Source organism: Myotis daubentonii, chromosome 7 (genome assembly GCF_963259705.1).
Source record: "Myotis daubentonii chromosome 7, mMyoDau2.1, whole genome shotgun sequence".
NCBI lineage: Eukaryota > Metazoa > Chordata > Mammalia > Chiroptera > Vespertilionidae > Myotis > Myotis daubentonii.
Genome location: NC_081846.1, coordinates 44,452,942 through 44,474,573, shown reverse-complemented (window position 1 = coordinate 44,474,573; position 21,632 = coordinate 44,452,942). Strand labels below are relative to the sequence as shown.

The 21,632-nt window shown below is 48.4% G+C and overlaps 1 protein-coding gene across 3 annotated transcripts in view; it reads right to left on the bottom strand.

Moving 5' to 3' along the window:
• The window catches only part of WIPF1 (WAS/WASL interacting protein family member 1), a 113,599-nt gene extending 91,972 nt beyond the window's left edge, over window positions 1-21,627 (bottom strand). For all 3 annotated transcript variants that reach the window (XM_059704027.1, XM_059704026.1, XM_059704025.1), the window contains exon 1: window positions 21,458-21,627. The gene's annotated coding sequence lies outside the window, so the exon portion shown is untranslated. The remainder of the gene's footprint in view (window positions 1-21,457) is intronic.
• Between the last annotated feature and the right edge of the window lie 5 nt (window positions 21,628-21,632).

Sequence of the window (21,632 nt, the reverse complement as noted above, 5' to 3'; positions counted from 1 at the left end):
CGGAAATGATACAGCACTCTGTGCTTTTCTGGGAGGAATTGGGAGACCCAGGATAGAACTGCTCCCCAAGAGCTTGGTGGGACAGTTTGGAACCAAGAGAGATGTGACAACTGTCCCCAAATATTGACAGGCCTATCCTGTGTCAATGAAGTCAGACCATCCTGTGGCCACAAGGATTAGGGCATGGACCACCACAGGGGTGGAGTGCTCCAGTAGAAGGAAGAGTACTCTAAATGCTTTCTGGAGCTAGCCTGCCTGGGTTCTAATCCTGGTTCCGCCATTTACTAGCTCTGTGACCTCAGGCAGGCTGCCCGCCTAACCTTTTTGTGCTTCAGTTTCTTCATTGGTAAAATAAAAATAATAACAAGAGACCCAGGGACCTAGGGAGAACTCCATAACCATTTGCTCTTACTGTTATTACTGTTGTTTGGCAGGTGGTGGGTGTTCCCAGAGAAGAGGTTCTCACACGTGGACTAGAGGATTGTGGGAGAGGACAATCAGCACGTGCTCAGCTGACACCGGAGAGGCCGTCCTAACCGGTGAACTGAATGGGTCTGCTCCCGGCTCGAGGCGGAGTGTGTCAGTGGGAGAGCATCGCCCCTGATGAGGGCTGCACTCCAGGCGGAGCAAACTGGCGAAGCACCTCGTTCAGGACTGTGAAGGGCGGGAAACACAGCCACCGTAGAATACAGTGACTCAGAGCGTGGGGCTATCAGACTGCCTGCTTTGAACCCTGGCTCACCCACGTTCCAGCTGGAGACTCTGGACAAGTCACTTAACCTCTCTGTGCCTCCGTTTTCTACACAGTAGCGTAGGAATAACAACAGTGTCGATCTCCTAGAGGAGTAAATGCTTAAAGCAAGTGCCTGATGAACACTGTTACTGCGACGTCAGTGCCAATCACTGAAGCTTGCAGCTGGGGCCCCTGAACGGAGGTGGGAACTGAAGGCCGGAGGCAGGAGCCTGCCCAAAGTTTCAAGGCCTCGTACACACCTCCCTGTCTTCTTTGTCTAGTGCTGCAGCCCAGCTCAGGGCAGAGGGAGACACCCATCCTTTCAAGCCCAGGCCTGGCTGGTCAGTTGGTATTGGGGCTGCGGAAGTGAGGGACCTGGGCTCAGGACTGGGAAGGCCAGGGTGCAGCAGAAAGAGCTGGGGGCACCCTGATGGGAAGAGCAGCTGCGAATTAGGGTGGGCAGCATGAGCGCAGAGCTAGGCAGAGGTTCAGTGGAAACAAGAGTGACTTTATTAAAACACACATCTGATGATATCAACTGGCTAAAACCCCATTCCAGTCCTTACGGAGCACTGGGCCCTGGCCTACATCTCTGACTGGGTCCTTCACCCTCTCCCCACAGCCACACTCTCCCACTTCGTTTGTCTTGACTTGGCCAACTTATTCTCACCTCAGGGCCTTTGCAGTTGACATTCCCTTTGCCTGACGCACGTTCTCCCCAGGTATTCGTGTCTGGCTCCTTGTCATTTATATCTCAGTTCTCAGAAGCTTTCCTGGACAGCTGTATCTCACGTAGTATCCCCAACATCCTCTTCCCATCATCTGTCAGCCTTTTTCTTAGCACATCTCACAATTAATTATCTAAGTAATTGATCTAAGTATGAACTATGAATTAATTTATCTAATAGTTTTTTGTTTGCTTGTTTACTATCTGTTTCTCCCTTCTAGAACACAAGCAACTCTCAATAGTGAGCACAGATGTTTGCTAGGTGAATAAATGAAGCAAGAGCAGGCTGCAGAGAAGTGAGGTTTGGAGTTGACTGCCTTGAGCTGGGGGAACCTGATTGGTCAGTGGGAGCAGGATGTCTGGGTGGGTGTGGCTGCAGCTGCCTTAGAGCCCAGAGGCGGCTACGCTGCCTGCCCTGCAGAGGAAGGCGAGGCCTCAAAACAGCTGGGTGAATGGTCTTCATCTTCTCAGCAGAGGAGGGCGCTGCCTCACACTGGCTGGCACAGAGCACCTCGCCGGGCCAACTTAATACTGTGGATGCTCCCAGCAGGAACAGGCCTGTACTCAGTAGCTCTCTCTGGGATTGGCATTTCAGACTGTTAGCACCTCGAAGACAGGAGGCGGGTGAAGAGAATCTAACATTTGTAAATGCCGCCAGTTTACAAAACTCCAGAGGAGCGCAGAAGAGGAACATGGGACTTAAAATAAACATGCCTGATTATGGTGCTATACAGCGGCAAGTTTAGCTGCTTTAAAATAGTCCAGAAACCATAGGAGGAAAAGCGTAAGTATAGAATTACAACCACAGTCATAGCCAAGCGGAGCTAATCTGAGTGGTCTGAAATAGGGCGGCCCGACATGTGAGGTCCCGATAAGCGTTTCTATCTTTATGTCGTTTGAGTCCCAGCCCTCGACAGCAGCAGCCCCAGATGAAGCAAACCAGAGTCGTAAATGTGTTTTCTCCGAGGGAACACGAGGGCCTCTGTGACCAGAAGGCTCTGCACTGGAGACCCAGCAACAAAACAAAACAAAAAGGAATGTGGCTCCTGCCGAGTCCTTGGGCATTGATCGGCCTACTGCCTTGATTTTGAGAGATATTTTTCCAGGAAGTATTTGGAAGAGATACCGTGGATCTATGAGAACACTGACGAGACAGTTTTAACAAGCACTGGTAAATGTTCATAGATCCCTAGTTACTCGGATTTCATTTCTAGAAAGAATATTCCTGCTTCACAAATTATTTTTTGTTCTAATGCTGGAGGGGATTGGGCAGTAGAGAAGTTGGAGACCGATGAAAGGGGAACAAAAAGCATTTCTCTATAAACATGCCCTTCAGTGACCTCCTTCCCAGGCATTAAGGTCAGGGGCGGAGAGAGAGGGATGGAGGGAATCAGGGCCTTCGGACCAGGGATGGGAACCGGGCTAGAGGAGGCTTTGTGATAAGGTTGTGTTCTAGAAAGAGTCACTGTCTTGACCTGAATTTCGGAGTAAATGCCTCCAGGTTACAGGAGTTATGGCTCAACCGCTACCAAAACCCCCAAGGAGCTCAGAAGAGGAACATGAGTAAAGGGTTACCTTGGCAGAGAAGGAACTAATAAAACATTTTCCCCTTCAAAGCCCATGGCTAATGTTTCCCAGTTCAACTTTCAACTAACGGCAGCCATTAATAGTCCTCCTTTTAACAGACCAGAGAGAAAGACTACGGTAGACGTGGGCACAAAGCTCAGGAATCCATGTTCCGACCCAGCCTCCAGCCTTAAGGCTTCCAGGGGAGAGAGGCAGCGAGCTCAACACTCGCTTTGTTTTTAGCAGGATTTTACCTCTGAAATACCCCTCACCCGGCGGCACACCCCTGAGACAGCATGGCGAGCCACCTGCCGGGCGATTTCAGATAGGAACGTGCACGGTGGTAAGAAAACGCATGCAGTTTTTTGTCTTTTTCCACTTTCCACCACGGAGCTCCTCTGTTTGGTTGAGCTCAGCAGCACAAGTGCCTTGGATAATCTAGAAATTGCTTCCATATGTGGGCACAGGAAAGAATGTGTTCATTGGCTGCCTGAGAAAGGAGCTCGGGGCAGCCTCTCCTTCCTGCCGGAGAATGTCTCTCAGGCTGGAGAGAGCCACGGGGTGTTTGAGCTGCGGGAGACCACGGGGAGCATCTCCAAGCTCCCCGATTTAGAGATGAGGAAACTGAGGCCCCAGGTCACACACTGGCCAAGCTGCAGCTAGTCCCTGGGGCTCGCTGCCTGCCTTTCTTATTTTGAATGCTCTTTGGCATTTATTTATTTATTTATTATTTACTAATATTCTTTATTGTTTAAAGTATTACATTTATTTTTTAATTAATATTTTTTATTGTTGACACTATCACAAATGCCCCCCCATCTTCTCCCTTCCCCACTAGATTTGGTCTTACCCAAGAGTGTTCTTTATCTTAAATGGGTATAAATCACTAAGCAAATTATTAAACACAGACAGAATTGCCTAGGTGGGCCTACCATCCCTGACACAGCCGAGGTGCCGACGCCCATGTCCAGGCCTCAGAGCCCAAGGCTACCTGTTCTGTGGCTGGATCTCCGGGGATTTTGTGAAGAATATGCCTTGTCCTCCGTTCCCAGTGGTCCCTAGCCATTTTCTCTGGGGTCAGGTCATGCCAAGCTTGAATGAATGTCTAAAATACACAGCAATCTTCTTGAGGTTAAATGTGTCCACTTTTAGGGGTGTTTCCTGAGTACAAGTTCTTGAAGTGATGTGACCTTCTCATTTGGAAAGAAACCATCCCATTTTTTGCAAGTTACATATTGTCTTTCCCTCTCCTCTTTGCAAACGCCTGCTTCCCCTCTCCTCCCTCCCCAACCCTACCTCCTGACACACACACACACACACACACACACACACACACACACACACACCAATCGCTTGAAAGAAGGACCTGTAGCTAATTTAGTTTAGCAGCAGGACGGCAAGTTGGGATCTGGACCGGCAGGCCTAGGACTGAAGGCCAGCACTTGGGGCCAGATGCTTACAGGAAGCCCGGCTTAGGGGTGCAGGGGGCTCCTTTCACTCTGCACCGGGCCCCATGCCAGGTCTCTATGGCCCCAGACCACTTCTCAGCCTCAATGCCCCGTTAGTGCAGGGGTGGCTCAGAACTTGAAACAAAGGCTCCATTTAGGATTCAACAGAGAGTGGTCTGCAAGCACCCTCCTCTCTAGAGAAATCTCCCAACCCCAAACTTGGGTGATTCAGGCCCGAATCACATCATCTTGAACTGCCTGACCCTGGTGGGTGAAGGAGCACAGTTTCAGATGCCCGCAGCGGGTGAAGGTCAGAATGGCGCTCCAGTTCCCCCTCGGCCAGCACCAGCTCGCCCAAACCACTCCCACTTCTCTTTTCCAAGCAAAGTGCCCCCAACTTGTCCCCAGGCTCACTTACAGGTCAAACCTGGCAAACCTCAACTTTTTAAAGGCCTGCTTTGCAGAGGACCTGAAACCCACATGGGGTTTAGCAGTTCTGCTCTATAACCCAGACTTTTGGGCGTCTTTCTTGTCACTTCTTATGCTACATCATAAGTATGTTAAGGTGCCCTTCAAAAAGCATTTTATTAATATTACCATAGATCAGTGGTCAGCAAACTCATTAGTCAACAGAGCCAAATATCAACAGTACAACGATTGAAATTTCTTTTGAGAGCCAAATTTTTTAAACTTAAACTATATAGGTAGGTACATTGTTATTAGCTTAATTAGGGTACTCCTAAGGCTTAGGAAGAGCCACACTCAAGGGGCCAAAGAGCCGCATGTGGCTCGAGAGCCGCAGTTTGCCGACCATGGCCATAGATCATTAGGACTCTTACTAGTCTAGTTGTATTAATCAGATAACATGTCTTTCAATAAATATTTACTGAATACTTACTATCCATGAGACAGAGAACTAGGGATGTAACGCTAAGCATAACCCTATAACATGGTGCCTCCTTTTAGGGACCTCAGAGGACCGCAGGTTCTCTATATTATTCTGTTTGTGCTTTCATTTCACTATAAACCGTACTGGGTGGAATTACTGCACACGCGTTTGACTATGAGCACTCTTGCACTCTGAGCAGGTTCTGTGTCTTGTCTGTGCCAAGACAATGCACCATGGACACTCAACTGTTCTCTGTTCGAACAGAATTAAAATCAACTCCCTACTCCCTCCACCAGCCATGACCTCTGCTCCCCTCCTTGGTCCTGCATCTCCATCACTGCCCCACCGACATTCAGTGATGGGTGAGTGAAGAAAACCTCTTCTAGGGCCGTGAACCCTGTGTTACTGGATCTCCTTCTGTAGAAGTCTGACAGCTACAATGAGACTGGTTTCTACATGCCTGACACATTTCTATTATAATCAGTAGTTTTCAAACTACAAGTTGCTGCCTATTCTCTAACAGCCAAATCAATTTAGTGGGTTGCAACTAGCTCCTCTTTCAAAAATATTGTAAGAATAGACTGACTGGTGTAGCATAGGTTGAGTGTCGACCTATGAACCGGGAGTTCTCAGTTCGATTCCTGGTCAGGCACAAGCCCAGGTTGTGGGCTTAATCCCCAGTGTGGGGGTGTGCAGGAGGAAGCCAATCAATGATTCTCTCTCATCATTAATGTTTCTCTCTCCCTTCCTCTCTGAAATCAATAAAATATATTTTTAAAATATGTATATAATAAAAATGTATTGCATTTGGTAAGAATGGGGACTGTTTTATAAAACTTTTGTTTCCATTATCTATCTATCTGTACTGGATCTCAATGAAAAATGTATTTCTGTGGGTCACAGTTAAAAAGGTTTCAAAACCCTGGGTTAGACGATGCATGCTTGCTTTTGTTGTGTTTTAACTCTAAAGCACGTGTAGCCTCCTAAATTTACATTTTCTCTCTTAAAAATATTTTGACTCTGGAAAGAATTGAAGGGACCCACTACCCTGTTTTCCTAGGCCCCAGAACACACAGTGCAGGGTTCCTCTATAGAGGACTGAGTTTATTTGTGCAGTTCTTCCGCCTTGGGTCCTTCCCATGTACCTCATGGGGGGAGTGGGGAGGAACTCGCTGTGTTAACTTATGCAACAGGGTTAGTTACAGCACACCCTGCCCTCTAGTTCCTCCAGGGAAGAAGGAGATTACTGGTTTCATGAGGGTTCGTAAGTTTCCATTGCCGCTGAGACAGTAAGTTCAGGAGAAGCTGGGGCCCATTTGCACCAGCCCAGCGCTTAGACCCCCCTGCTCCCCTTGACCACTCAGTCACTTTCTGGACCGTCCAGGCTTAGGGAGGGGGAAGAGCAGCAACAAGTCAGAAGTCTGCCTGTGCCAAGGAGGCATCACAGGAGGCGGGCTGACACTGGAACAGCTCGCTCAGAGACAGGATGTGTTCACCAAACTGCAATTCCAATCAAGCACGAGGCAGGGGGACCAGGGACTTGAGGATCAAAAACTTTTACATTGGAGTCCTAGCTCTGCCTCTGGTGTTTTGCTTAATTCTAGAAGAGTTTGGGTCACATCAGAAAAAAAGAGATCCTCTTGTCCTCTGACCAAGAGCAGGGGCCTGTGGGTTTGAGGTTGGAAAGGCCCCGTGGGGCTGGTGAACAGCACATCTCCCTGAGAGCCTTCCCGGATCAGATCGGCCCTAAGAACAGAGTTGGTTTTGTTCTACCTTCTGCTCGCCTGAGAGCTTTTCCATTTTGTCCATGTCTGGGCTTGAAAAGATGGTTAGATAAACTGCCACAGGAGAAATCGCCATGGGGCTGACAGGACTGTGGGGCCTGCAGGAATAAAGCACCCTACCCACTGGGTGGCTCAGAAGGAGGGTGCTGTGGGGACTATTGGTCAAGGTCTCCGCAGGGCTTGTGGGTAATGGCCCTCAAGTTTCTTCTCTGCACTTACAGCTTCAATCCCCCCTCCACCAAAGCTCTTGCTGTGGGTGGGGTCGCACCAGATCAGGGCTGAAGTCAGCCCCAGCCAAGGATACTCCGCAGCCCCCGTTGAGCCCTGAGCATAGCCCAGAGGTGGGGAAACAGCTCTGGGTGCCCTTCTGGCCCTAGGTGTCTGCCTTTACCTGATAAATAGCGGAATTCTTCCCCATTCTGGCTTGTGGGGATCCCAGGTCATTGATCTGCAGGTACAAGGTTGCCTGTTGATCCCAGATGAGTCCTGTGTTGACCTGCCCAGGTGGCTGGTGAAGCAGAGCTCCCGGGAGCCGTCCGCAGGCTTCCTGGGCCTCTCCCACGAAGGGCTTACGCTGCTTGCAGGCCTCTCGGACGCCAATGTGGCCAGAGCTCGAGGAGGCCTGGCTGCCTGACGACTACTCTCAGGAGCAGGGTTTTGAGAAATATTTTTTTTTTATGAAAACAAGGTGACCATTTCCCTCTCTCCCTCATCCCCCTCACTGAACTCTGCTATAAACTGAGTTACTTTGATTCCTTCACCCCCAAGACAAGTGATGCGAGCAGAGCGTACTGGGGACAGGTGTCTGCTCTCCTCCCCAGACCTGCCCAGGAATCAGAGGCTCAGCGCTGCGAGCTCCATGGGGCAGGTGCCGCGAACACACGGCCTTCTCCTGGGCTTACTGTGTGCTGCCCTGCAAGGAGGTGTCCCACTGCACCGCTCCCATCTGCACGGAAGGTTCACCTGGTCCCACCCAGCAAAGGGAGATCATCCTAGGGTTCACCTGGGATTTAGTAAGAAAAGTATTTCTAGGACAATGTATGCAATCTCAGGCCGGGGAAGGAGGACGGGACTGGAACCCAGCAGGCCTGGGCTCTTGTCTCAACTCTGTTACCAAACAGCCACCAGCCTTGGGAAAGCCATCCAACTTCTCTGCGATTCTGTTTCCTCAGCTGGGACATGGAGGTCTGGCAAAATGATCTCCATTTTCACTTTGCTGTCTTAGGGGGTCAATGAGAACACATGTCTGTGATGGGTGTCAGGGGTCAAAGTGGGCGATTCAGATACAAAGAGCAGGCCCTTCTGCTGAAGGATCAGCCGTTGGTGTTGACCGTCTCTGACTGTCCTTTTCACACTGAGTTGGTGACCTAACCCAGAATCACGCAGGGAAACAGCGGAACAGAAAGCCTAGGCTACTCCCCAGAACACTCTATCAGTGCTCAGCTATCTTTCCAATTGGATGATCCTTACTGGAGGGAGGCAGGGACACCAGGGTTCCGAGGGGGCTCTGAAGCCACCCGGCCTGGACTGAATCTCTATTCTGGCAAGTCAGCTGTGTGAACTGGGGCAAGGTGACTCACCTAAATTCCTCATCTCTACAATGAAGACATAGAGCCTGCCTCATAGAGTTGTTATACGGATTCAGTGACTTAACTTAGAGCATTTAGAACATTGCCTGGTACACAGTAAGCCATCTATGTTAGATGATATTGGCATTACTTCTCTAAAAACAATTACTGGAAATCTGAAGAGAAATACTCATTCCTGACTTCTGTGTAGGCACGAGGAGAGCAGACATCTTCTTATTTCTGTTTCCTGACCAGTTCTTCCTAAGGGCAGACCACAGCTTAGTCCCTCTCACCAAGTTTCCCTTCACTTCCAACTACTCTGCCCCCTGTGCCAGCAACGTCACTCGGCCAGGGAGCGCCTTGCCCCTGCAGAGGGAGTTCAGGATCCAGTCCCGTCACCCCCAGCCTCCCACCCACTGGAGGGCTTCTCCCTGTAGCTCAGGACCACCTGAATCTTTCCCCCGCTGTCACTGCTGACCTCTGCTCTCTCCGCCACCAGGACCTCCTCCCTGTTCCTCTCCCCCTCGTGTTGCTGGGGCCAGAGCTGAAGGGGAGTGGAGGGGAAGTTTCTCCTGGGGCTCCATCCTCTCTTGGGCTTCTGGATTGGAACTCAGAAGGCATTTTCTCCTTATCCTGATGGTGAGTGGGCTCTCTTGGACACCGTCCTAAGTTCAGCTTCCCAGGCAGACAGTGTGTCTAACTTCTCTGTAAAGCAGGGAGTTCACAGGGGCACCATTTGCCAGTATGTTGGTCCAGGACCTTTCTATGCACAGCTGGAGGCCCTGGAATGTTAGCACCAATCTCGAGAAGCAAGAGCAATGCACAGTTTCTTGGATGCCACCCAAAATGGTCTGCCTCTGAGCCAAAACAGCAATGTATTATTCCTCAGACCAGCAGTAAGAAATGCAAACAAGAGCCTCAACCAGCACCGGTCACCGCCACCAAGCAACAGTCTTGGTAGAATCCCAAGGGAAAGCCCCATGGCATTTTTATCCACTCCCAGGACTCAGCACCATCACAGTGTACACCCTCCAAAGCATGCACTACGGTCGCCTGCATATGGTGTGTTGTCTGAGACGGCACACACTGCACCACAGTGAGCAATGCCCTCTGCCTTCTAAGAAACTACAAAGGCTGATGAATATAAAACTGCAGCAAGACATGTGTTTTCCCATTGGAGTCTGGAATCGGTACTTCCTGGTTATATCTGAAGTGCTCTTTAAGTGGGTTTAGCCAGTGATGTACCTATGCACGCGTGTGCTCGCACATGCTCCTGTGTGCGGTAGACGGTGAGGACAGGTGGTTTACATTGTGAGCATGTATACGCTAATTCAGAATAAGGATGAGTATAATGGGTGTATGTGTGCATATAGTGAAGTAGTGTGATTTTCACTGCATGTAAATAAAACAAGGTCTGCAGACAGACCGGGACTCATCCAGCTCAGATAACCACTCCCGCAAATAACATCACAAAGAAAACCTCAGGGTTCTTTCTTCGGCAAGCATACAGGGAGATTCAAATAAAAATGAACAACTGGATGAGTTTGCTGAAATGTAATTTCACATTTATATATTACACATAACACACAATACTGGTTTAGCTAAATGAGAAATGTGATAGACACATACTTCTCTCCCTTATTGATCAAATACCTAGTCAAACACGGGCAAAGTAACATCTCAGACTCATCATATTTCTGACTGGTAAGTTAAAATGTTAACAGTTACATTGTCTAGACCAGTGGTTCCAGTGGTTCTCAACCTGTGGGTCGCAACCCCTTTTGGGGTCGAGCGACCCTTTCACAGGGGTCACCTGAGACCATCGGAAAACACATATATATTTACATATTGTTTTTGTGATTAGTCACTATGCTTTAATTATGTTCAATTTGTAACAATGAAATTGGGGGTCACCACAACATGAGGAACTGTATTAAAGGGTCACGGCATTAGGAAGGTTGAGAACCACTGGTCTAGACCGTGCCTTGTCCAGAGATGTTCCATCTGTCCCATCACTAGCCTCAATCGTCTCCCCATTCTGACAGATATTTGCATACTGTCTATTGTTGTCAAGGTCATATGACTACTAGGCAACAAAACTGGGATTAAAATACAAGTGTTGAACTCCTGGTTTACTGCTCTTGCCACTTTATTACTCTACCTTCAGCAGATTCAATGCAAAAGGAATTAAGTAAATGCGCTAGTTGATATCTTACCCTGCAAGGGAGTTAACTTTCAAAAGTCTACACTCTCGCTGAGGATTGATAGACATCCCAACCCAGGGCACAGTCAACGTGAAGTCAGGGCAGAGGCATCAGCATATGGGGCCCCAAGAAGATGTGTTTGCAAATTCCAGTGCCATGGCTATGGTATGCAGCAAGAGGAGAGCTGCCAATTCCCCCTGGCACCTTCCCTCACTATGCCACTCAGGGGATAAACCCTAAGGCAGCGCCCTATCAAGGTTAGCTCCACAGCAGGCCAACCGGGCACCCGGAGCCCAATCCGCCTGAGGACTCTGGCTAGTTGGGGCCGGTGGGCTTCGGCCTTGAGAGTGACCTGGGTTTTTAAGTGGTAGAGAGTCCAGGGTTCCTCAAGGCTGAACCCCACATGGAGACTCGAGGGCTAAAGATTTCCCTGCTCTCAGACCTCCGGTCTCACTGTACCGCCGTCTTCATTAAGACTGACCGCAAGGAACCAGATGGATGGGGTGCATTCTGTGAACTCATTCCCCGCTCATGGACCTTTGGGTTTTGCACATGAACACATAACCCGGGGAATTCCTCTGGCTACATTAGTCAGGACTTTGGCCCCCATTTCGCTTGGGAACTCGTGTCTTCTCCCTGATTTAGTGTGGCTCCCTCTGGTCACACAGGTCAGTTTGCTTGTCTTGTCTGTGACAGTTTCCTAGCACGGGGCCTTGGCGTGTTCCAGCCTGTGAGGTTTGGCAGAATGCACCCTCTTATCTGTCAGGGGACCCCGATCTGGACAATCCAGCCTCATTCAGGAGCCCCCGCCTTCGCAGGATGCAACTCTCCTGGGTTCTTTTTTGAACATAATGTCCCTTTATGAAGCTTCCTAGCCTTTAAAACACCAGCATTGAAAATCGAGTTACACTTTATTGTGGTAGATATCAAGGACTCACAGGGTTTCTTAATTTTCAGTTCCAACCTGTGCTGCCCGGACACAATCTTTCTGCCATCTGTCAGGTTAGTTCCAAAGCGCTGTTATTATTCTGAGCTGCACAATGTTGGCCCCACCTACCCAAATACAAGAAATGTGGCTGATTGATTTAGTCATTCTGTTCATATAAATGAATCCAGTTGTACAGCTGTTTCTGATTAGCCAATGTACTCCTGGAGTTATATACAAATAATTTTATAATGAACTCAGCAACTGCAAGGACAGGAGAAATGGAATCTAGTCTCACCTCCCAGAAAAACAAGCGGAAGCAACAGGGCAGGGGCTTTCAATAATGCTCCAGATTTGAATTCCTATCTGCTGTGATTCACTTTTTCCTCTGGACGTAATTCAGAATAACTTACACCTAATGCTCTCAAAGAACCTTTGTCTTCTGACTTTTGGATTCAAGAAGGACACCTCGCTACTTTGCAAGCTTAACATGCCTTTAAAATTTCCCATCTTCACGTGTTGTAATTTTCTGTTTCTCCCATCAAAACATTTATATTTCCTGAGACCAGTTCTCAAATAATCCCCTTATAGAAAGAAAAAATTAAGTTTGAAAGATCCATATTTACTTTATTATAAATAGAAATCAAGTGTTTTGTTTCACTTCAACATAGAGTGATTAAGCTCAGTGATCTTAGGCTCAAGCTTTCTTCTCCAGTTCTGTAAGAAATCCTATGCACATTAGAAAATTGAGGAAAAGACAGGGCATGAATAATTCAAGTGAATGGATTAAAAAAAAAAAAAGAGGTAAAGATAGTGGCAAGTGTTCCCTAAAGAAATAATCTGAAACAAAACAGGAAAAAGAGATTAGAAATTTTATACTGCTAAAATGAATTAAGCTGGCAAGAATGTGGGAAAATAGATAATTTCATGTCGTGTGAGTCGAACTAAGAATTACTATAACTTTTGGAAAGTAATACCATTTGGGGGATTCTGACAGACAGAAATGAAAGCTTCTGTATGTTAGCAGAGTCAAACTCACATGCAAGGGTATTCAGAGAACTGCTGCATTAGCACAAAACTTGAACCAATCTGATGAAGTAAGCAGCCATGACATAAGTGACTTTTTAATTTGGAGAGGATGTCTATAGCATTTTGTTATGTTGAAAAAATCTCCTAGATATCAAACAGGTACCTGCATCCTGATGTCTATTATAGCATTATTCAAAATAGCCAAAATATGGAAACAACCCTCAACAGATGAATGGATAAAGAAGACATGGTGTACTGGTATATATACAATGAAATATTATTCAGCCAAGAGAAAAAGGGAAATTCTGTCATTTGTGACAATATGATGGATCTTGAGGGCATTAAGCTACGTGAAATAAATGAGACAGAAAAAGACAAGCACTGTATGATCTAACCCATATGTGGAATCTTAAAAAGCTCACCTCGTAGAAAGAGAGTAGAATGGTGGTTACCAGGGGCTGGGAGGCAGGGGAATCGGGGAGATGATGGTTGAAGGATACAGACGTGCATTTAGAAGACGAGTAAGTTCTAGGGACCTAATGAACAGCATTGTGATTGTAGTTAACAACACTCTATTATCCTATATAATAACAGCCTAATATGCAAATTGACTGAACGGCAGAACGAATGGTCTGTGGGGGGCGGGGCTGGCAAGCCGGCAGCGCCAGGCCAAGGCGGGTGCCAGCAGGCAGAGGGAGGGGACGGCAATCGGGGAGCAGTGGTGACCAGCGGCGGAGGGGCAGTTGGGGGGCAGGGCCGGCTGCTCGTCAGCTGGCGCCATCCCCTGATGGGCCCCCGGTCACCTCCCGCAGAGGGAGGTCAGACTGCAGCTTAGGCCCGCTCCCCGTGGGAAGCGGGCCTAAGCCATCAGTTAGACATCCCCTGAGGGCTCCTGGACTGTGAGAGGGCACAGGCTGGGCTGAGGGACACCCCCTCTTCCCTGAGTGCACAAATTTTCATGCACCGAGCCTCTAGTATTATATACTTGAAGTTGCTAAGAGACTCTATCTTATATGTTCTCACCACAAGAAGGAATGATAATTATACGACATGAAAGGTGCTAGCTTATGCTATGGTGGTAATCATATTGCAATGTAGAGACATATCAAATCATCACAGACCAGCTGGTGTGGCTCAGTGGTTGAGCACTGACTGATGAACCAAGAGGTCATTGGTTCGATTCCTGGTCAGGGCACATACCCAGGTTGTGGGCTCGATCCCCAGTAGGAAGCATGCAACCAATTGATGTTTCTTATTGCTGTTTCTATCTCTCTATCTCTCTCCCTTCCTCTCTCTCTCAAATCAATAAAAACATACCCTCAGGCGAAGATATTTTTTTAAAAAGGGAAAATGAAGGAGAGAAAATTATGATGTTTAGTTAGTAAGGCTCTAGCTCCAACACCTTGTCAAATATCACTCAAGTATGCCCCAGTTTTATTTTTTATTTCCTTTTCCCTCTATCCAGCTTATTCCCAACAACATTCAAACACGGTTGTATAGCTCCACACAAGTTGAAGAACAATCTAGTTTTATAATTTGTCTTGAAATGCGAGGCGTTTTTGTTTGTTTGTTTGTTTTGTTTTGTTTTTTGTTGTTTTTTTTTTAACAATGCTAAAACACAGAGGAAAAGAACAGTGTAGAATTTTACCCACAAAATCTGAGATTATTTAAACTGACACATTGGGTTATTTCTTAAACCATGCATAGCAATCTAATTCTGGCCCTACTAGGTACAATTAGGCATTGCTAAAATAAATCGCTTTACTATTTTTTAAAAGGTTTTAGAGGCCTTCAACTACTTTGCCTTTTTTCTGGACCCTCGGAATTCAAATTAGAAACTTCAGTACCATAGGAAAGCTTGGCTTGGTGTTCCTCAGCCTGAGGTCTGGGAACGACAACTAGAATAGTTCTCTTCTAGTCTCCCTCCCCACGCCCCTCTCAATCCAACACCTCGGTCCTTCCTGGAAGGCCCTCCCCCAGCACTCACGTGTGCTGCTTACCGGACACGGGCCTGTTAACAGCCCATGTTTTTCCTCTTATATCTCAGGCAGATCTGACTGTCTCCATTATTTAAATATCCATCCCCATAACACCAGACTGTTGTGGTTAAGACACTGATCTCACAGTTTACATTCTCAGAAAAAAAAAAGCTAAGTACATGTTTCCTCAAGATCTTCTCTAAGGTGCCCTGGCCAGCGTGGCTCAGTCGGCTGAACATCTTCCTGTGTCCCCAAAGGTTGCGGGTTCGATTTCCAGTCAGGGCACTTGCCTGGGTTGTGGGCTCAATCCTTTGTAGGGGACCTGCAGGAGGCAGCTGGTGTTGTTTCGTTCTCACATGTTTCGCTCTCACGTCAATGGTCAATGTTTCTCTCTCTCCCTCCCTCTCACTTCCTCTCTCTCTAAAAAGCTATTAAAAATCTTAAAAAAAAGAAAAAGAAAAAAAGAAAGAAACGAAAAGATCTTCTCCGAGATCTGAAGGTTCTCTACTTTCAAAATTTATTCTGCTGGGCCTGGGGGTCGGGGAGTCTCAGGGTTTCCTGAAATATTATTTGATAACATGTTCAGCTTTGCATCACTCTGCGGTTCTCAACCTGTGGGTCATGACCCCTTTGGGGGTCGAACGACCCTTTCACAGAGGTCACCTAAGACCATCTGAAAACACATATATAATTACATACTGTTTTTGTGATTAATCACTATGCTTTAATTATGTTCACTTTGTAACAATGAAAATACATTCTGCATATCAGATACTTACATTACAATTCATAACAGTAGCAAAATTACAGTTATGAAGTAGCAACAAAAATAATTTTATGGTTGGGGGTCACCACAACATGAGGAACTATATTAAAGGGTCACGGCATTAGGAAGGTTGAGAACCACTGCTCTAAGATGTGTCAGATTTCTCTCTTGGCCCCACCCAGCCCTAAATTCTTCAGTCAACAGATAAAAATCTCCTGCGTATGTCTATAGAAAAATGCTTGGGAGGTTTCAGAAATGGGCTGAGGAGACACACAAGTGTTTGAAAATCACAAAATTCAACCAACTGCTCATTTGGCCTGTGGATGCCAATGAAATGACTATATTTATTCTGTCACTGAATTGGTTGGTTGTTTGACTTGACTCAATGGATTGCTTGTTTAGGCATCATTAGCAAGAGCTAACAGGTGAGCTGATGGTCACTGAACTGGCAGTGCCAACTCTAATGGGTGACTATGAATAACTAATAATGCACCAGTCACATCTCTCCATCCCTACAGCAGAATGTGATACAGCTGTTAGGAATACAGTAGCAGTATAGTAGTGGTATGATATAAGGTGTACACATTACATGCATTTAAAGGAATCAAGTATGAGAATTTACTAGAAGAGGCAGGAACCAGAGCTCATGGAGAAGAGAGCATTTTGGCTCTTGAGAAGAATGCTTTCACAATGTGAACCATGTTGAACTGAAGCTACTAACCTAGTGAAATTTGTAGGTGATCGTGCCTCTTGTTTATTTTAGCCATACCCTCCATTTATTGAGTATTAGCAAAGTCTATTATTTGTCTTCTCAAAAAGTATTTGTGGCCCATAAAGAATCCATAGGATCCAACACCACGCGAAAAGAAGTAGCTGTGTGGGGAGAACTGGCAACGCAAAAGCACACAGATGGGAAGAGAAAAGAGCCCCCTGTGTGAAGAGGAGTATGCAATACCGCCAGGGGTGAAACTGAGGGTTAAAAGTGCAGAGGTTGGAACCAGACTGCCCCAGGTTTGAATACTAGTTATGTCACTAGCTGTGCGGCCTTGGGCAAGTGAGCTCATTTCTCTTAGCCTCAGGTGCCACATATCTGAGCAGACCCTACCTCACAGGGCTGTGTGGCCAGAAATGATTAACTAAATGACAAATAGTAAGTGGCAATGTTAAACAAAAAAAAAGGAAGGAAAAGAAGGACCGTGGATAGGAAGAAAGGAATGAGAGACTCTTTGAAAGCTTGGGCTTGATCACAGAAAGTTTTGAAAATCCAATTCACTTAATTTAATATAACTAAGAGATCAAAGAAAATTAAAAAGAAGAAATTGAGTTCCACTGGAAAGATGGCTTATTAGATGGGAAAAAATATATCCATAGCAAGTAATGCTAAAATGTTAAATTTGTATAACATCATAGCAACATGTTTTTACGATATGAACCATGTTTATTGAAACTTCTAAACTAATGAAAACGGTAGGTAGTTGTGTGGACTATTTATTTTAGCTATGTTTTTCTTTTCTTGAGTATGAGCAAAGTCAATTTATAACTAATACTAGAGGCCCGTTTGTGCACTTGGGGTGGTCCCTCAGCCTGGCCTGTGCCCTCTCACAGTCTGGGACCCCTCGGGGGATGTCCACCTGCTGGCTTAGGCCTGCTCCCCAGGGGATCGGGCCTAAGCTGGCAGTCAGACATCCCACTGGCAGCCCAGGAGCCCTCAGGGGATGTCCACTTGCCAGCAGGGAGCAGGCCTAAGCTGCAGTCAGACATCCTTAGCTCTACTGAGAAGGCGGGAGAGGCTCCCGCCACCACCACTGTGCTGGCAGCCCTCAGCCTGGCTTGTGGCTGAACAGAGGTCCCCCTGTGGGAGCGCACTGACCACCAGGGGGCAGCTCCTGCATTGAGCATCTGCCCCCTGGTGGTCACTGTGTGTCATAGTGACCAGTAATTCCCAGTCGTTCTGCTGTTGGGGTCAATTTGCATATTACCCTTTTATTATATAGGGTGAAGACTAATAGTGAGAGTGCTTCTGATCAATCAAAGTTCCCTGACCCCTGACCACAAAAGGACACAAAAGCAGTGGGATCTCCACCCCACAGGCTTAGGTGCTATCCCTGTGACCAAAGCTGTCTGGCCTGAGGCAGGCATTCCCACTGGTCACCCATATTGACAATGACCACTGCGCGATAGCCACAATGTGGTACCCTGACACTTCCTGGTGCCAAAGGACCAGGAAAGCATCAGTCTTTGGTTTCCAGCCCTTTATCTGCCCTGATAATCTTGGCAGAGTAGGCTCCCTGGGTAAGCAGATACCGAGGGCAGGGAGCCCCAAGAACTGAGATTCTGTTCTGTGAGATTCCTTCTTAGCTGTTAAGAGAATACATGAGATGACTGGTGTGAAACTCTCAATAGACTACAGACAGCTAAGGGACTGTTCAAAACGTTAATTTATATAAAAAGCAGTTCCTCTGCTTAGGCTCTTCTTGTACTTGTGTGTGGAAAGAGGAATATCAACACTGCTTTATACAAGCTAACACGGATGCGAATAATAACAACCCACGAAGACTGACCAGCAGCACAATCTGCTAAGTGAGCCACATCCATGACTTCATCCCACGCTCAGAACAAGGTAGGTTTTAAAGGTAAAGAAACAGAGGTCGCAGAACTTGTAAATGACAAAGAGTTGGGACTGCAAGGAAGCCAGGTCTGTCCGAATTCCCGGCCCGTGCTTTAACCTTTAGCAACTCTGCCCTGGGCAGCACGTCAGCATCCCCAGGGGGCTTTCAAAACCTAGATTCCTGGGCCTCACCCCCAACTAACAGAATCAAACCTTTATAAACATCTAGGCACGCCCATGGCTAAGGACCAGCATACTTCAACTACTAGTTAAAGCGCGTTGGGCGGAATAGCATTACTCAACTAATTGAAGGTATTCTGGGGGCTTTGGTGAGCCTAGAGTTTTTATTATTCCAAAGTACACAAGAGACGGAGTTCATTATTTTGACAAATGTTGGGCTAGGCAGTACAATGAGGCCCCGTGAGAAGTGTTCTCTTGTCACAGGGAGGCAGGACCTGAACTGCCCCTCAACTGCAGCAGTGAAGCGAAGCACGACGCGCACGCACGTGCCTGCTCGCCCTCCTCTGCCTGGCGCAGAGCGGACACTTAATAAATACTTGTTAAGTGGACCAGCAAATGAGGGAAGGACCGACCCCCTCCAGCTGGGTGTAACTGCACTCTCCTCTAAATTCCCTGTATTTGATCTGCACCGTTTGTTTTTTTAACCTTATTTACTACATTCTGTCGTGCATTCCTGCTGTTTGAAACCATGTCTCATTTCTACCAGAAGGTAAGCATTCGGGGGCAAACTTCACCTCTTTCTGAGCTAGGCGTCCCCCTCTACTCCTAGCACAGGGCACAGCAGGGACCCCCCCCCCCATAGGGACCCTCAATGCTGGATGAGTGTCTAGCTTGATTCCACCTGTGGCCTGATTCACATATGTGGGTCGTGGCTATGCACGAGGAACAAGCGTTCCAAACCTTCCAATGCTACAGCGTAACTGTGGGTGCTGAGCCACAGTGGCAGAGAGGCCTCTGCGTGGGAGTCACTGGGAGCGTGGCAGACCTCACTGGAGGGCAGGCTTCAGGAAGACCATGGCTCTGGGAGGTGAAATCCCAAATACCAGGTGCTTAACAGTGAAGACATTAGAGCAACAGGTAACAGGTACTTTGGTTTGACTTTGTTCTCCTGATGTGCATTGTAGAAAACATACATGTTCCTAAAATTACAACCTGAAATATCAAAAGACAATGACACAGACCCAGGGACCCACAAAAGAGGGTTCATCCCTGGCCAGAGGACCTGAGACAGTAAACTTAAAAGATAAGGCCAGACAACCTTCTCTTTGCTGCCCCCATCCTGCCACTTTAGCTCTGCATCCCTCTGTGTCTTGGTGCTACACACTGCACGGTGTCTGGGCAGACCCCTAATGCCTTGTGCTGTGCTGCGTTTGGCGGTTTCACACCCCATTGTCACACTTGATCCTCATACCTTATGGTTTTTAGTAACATCTGCAGAGTCTACCTTGCATAGTTCCTTCAACAGGTAATGACAGGGCTTCTATAGGGGCTTGCGGATTTGGTCCCTGAGAAACTCAACCTTGTGGGGATAACAGGCAGGTAAAGATACACAGCAAAAGTAGAAGGCTGTGTTTTGAACACTGTGAAGACGAAAAATGCTTATGTAAGTTTCTTTTTTTAAAAAAAATGTTATTGTTGATTAGAGAGAGAAAGAGAGAGAGAAAAGGGAAGGGAGAAGGAGAGAGAAACATTGATGTGATGTGAGAGAGACACATTGATCCAGTGCTTCCCACACGTGCCCAGACCAGGGATGGAACCCGAAACTGGGCACGTGCCCTGACTACCCAATTGGCTACCCTTTGGTGCATGGGACAACGCTCAGCCGACTGAACCACACCAGTCAGGGTAATGTAGGGTCCCTTCACCTCAAGAAGTAAAAATGTGATTTATAAAAACAGAAATAGAAAATTTCTCAAAATTATTTTATTAATTATAGAAAAAGGCATTTTTGAAAAGGAAAAATATGCCAGTGAATCAAAATGAAACTACTGCTGTTTGAAACTGCCTTTGGAACCTGGCAAAAGAAAACCCACCCACGGCACTCTGCCCAGGGGCTCCCGGCTGCGTGGCCTGGAGTCTGGGGTTACATGGTGTCAGCAACTGGGGGCGGGATCCAGTGACTATCCAGGGGACAACAGTGACAGACAGTTTTCAGAAAAAGGGACCAAGTCCGCCCAATCACTGCTGACAATTGGAGAGGCTTCCTGGACAGCTGAGATAAGGCCAGGAGCCCAGCCCAGGAGGGCCGTTCCTCTGGGACCAGCGATCTGGCCAGGTTGGGTTCCTCACACAGACACACCCTTTGTTCGTCCCGAACAGTTCACTGTCTAACCACCAGTTGAAGATCTGCCCCCCTACCCCATACTGCCCCTTCCCCCCCCACGCCCCCCCCCCACCCCCGCGAATTGGGCAGCTGGTTTCTCTTACACTTGCAACTTTCTTTAACTGTTCTTTTAAAACAAAAGAGAGAATTATTTTAATAGAAAAAAAGTAGGAGAGCGAGACTGCAGTGAAGCTGTCGGGAAGTTGGGAGAGGCCCGGAGGAAAGGCGCTGACCCGGACTCGAGGTGCCCCGAGGGCCAGCACACACACCTAACGCGCGTCTGCAACGACCACAGTGCGAGCATCCGTCTGGGGCCACCGGCGGGAGGCTGGCTGGGGAAACCGATGTGCGGGGTGGCATGATTCCCCGGCGGAAAAGGCGAGGCGGTTCCATGGCAGGCACTGACCCCGGGGGTGCCCCGAGTGCCATCGGCCCAGCTGGGGTGCAGATGCGGCCCAGGCTCACTCCCGCGAAACCCGGGTCGCGGTGAACGACGGCGCCTGCGGTCCCGAGCCTCCCGGACGGCCCGGGTCCACGGAGTCCAGGAGCGCGCCCAGCCCGGGAGGCGCCCGCGTCCGGAGCCCCGCTCTCCACGGCCCCTTCCTTCCCGCCCCAGCGGCCGGACGGGCAGGGCGCGCGGGCCGCGGGGCCGGAGACGCGCCCCTCCCGGGGCTGCACCCGCGCCCACCTCCTGCAGCCGCAGCCGAGGCAGCCCCGACGGCCCCCGCCGCCCCGCCCGCCTCCCCGCCCGCGCCCACCCAGCGCCAAGCCGCGTTTCCGAACTCAGTGCCCCCCTGGGGTCCCGGTAGCCGCGGGGGTCCCCACGATCACTCCCTGGAGACCCCAGCACCTGGTGGCGCCCGAGGCGGCGGCCACGCGTCCCTTACCACGCAGCGACTCCGGGCGGCTCCAGGGCCCCGCGGCGCGCCAGGCATTTTTTCTGGGAAACTTCTCCCTCGTCTGTGGGGCCGGCCGAGCCGCCGGGCAGGAAAAGCGCTCAGCGCTGGGAGGCTGCGACCATCCGGGAACTTCTCGGAGATGTAAACCCTCCCCCCTGGGCTC